Genomic DNA, 1,139 nt, shown 5'->3' with positions numbered 1-1,139 from the left:
TTAATTGTGGTTTTCTACATAGCCATATATTGCTATTTTGCATCTTGAAAAATACTGTATAATTTGAGGTGGACCTGAGGTAGAATAATGGACAAGACCATTTAACCTATAGATGCTGTCCTTAAAACATAGTGCCCAATGGCACGTCGAGTTCTTTTGTCTAAATTTATTGAAGATACTCCCTCAAGGGGGGGGGGGGGGTTTAACCGTTACACATTTTCTTGTGCTGCTAGGATAGTGGGCATTTGCTGTGACTGCCATGTGCCCAATACATTTATCTGGACCCTCTTATCTCGTCTGCCCCGATTCCCCCAAACTTTTGGGACAAGAAATTTGGTTGTGTAGCGTCTCATTTTTCAGCCCCATGAATGGCTTAACGCCTGGTCCCACATTGTAGCGTCCCACTGAGAAATTGTGTTCCGGTTTACCAGCGGCGCAAAACACTATCGCCTTGCCGTCTAACTTCAGTCAGATCACAATGACCCGCTAGCACCCATTCGCAAAATTAGGTGTGGCCATCTTATTTAACGTCCGCCGCTGAACACGCCGGAGCAACCAGGCGGTCCCACCTTTAGATGATACCTGGAGGCTATTTGAAGGGAGGAGCAACTGAATTACTCGGAAATTGCAGTGAGTACAATGTTTTGACAGCACGATGCGTGAAGCTCTTTGCAGCAGCAGGTTTATCTCACCTTATAGGGTCCTAGCAACTTGAGTTTGAGAATTAAATCGGTGCATTATTAGCTCACCAGCGCCTTTTACATGCTCTTGTTCAGCAGTGTTAAGATAGAAGGGCTGTTGGCTATGTCGGCCCATGACTGAGGAGACACCGTAGACATTGGGACAGGAGGCCTTACTTCCCACCGGTTTACTGGGAGCAATGCTCATACCTCAACATGTTGGAGGAGCAGTGTGTCAGAAGGCTGCGCTTCCGAAAGGAGGTCCTGACAGAGATATGCCATGTCCTGCAGCCTGGCATCGGCAGTGAAGGTCACTGGTGCTGGCCGCCTATGCCTCCACTCTTTCAAGGCTGCCTCAGGGGACATATGTAGCGTCTCTCAATTTGCTGCATCTGCAATGTGTCACAGGCTCTGTGCAGATGGAGAAAGGAGTTCACAATGTTCTCAATGAGCAGGGAT

Source organism: Pristiophorus japonicus, chromosome 2 (assembly GCF_044704955.1).
Source record: "Pristiophorus japonicus isolate sPriJap1 chromosome 2, sPriJap1.hap1, whole genome shotgun sequence".
Taxonomy (NCBI): domain Eukaryota; kingdom Metazoa; phylum Chordata; class Chondrichthyes; family Pristiophoridae; genus Pristiophorus; species Pristiophorus japonicus.
This window is presented reverse-complemented; position numbering follows the sequence as displayed.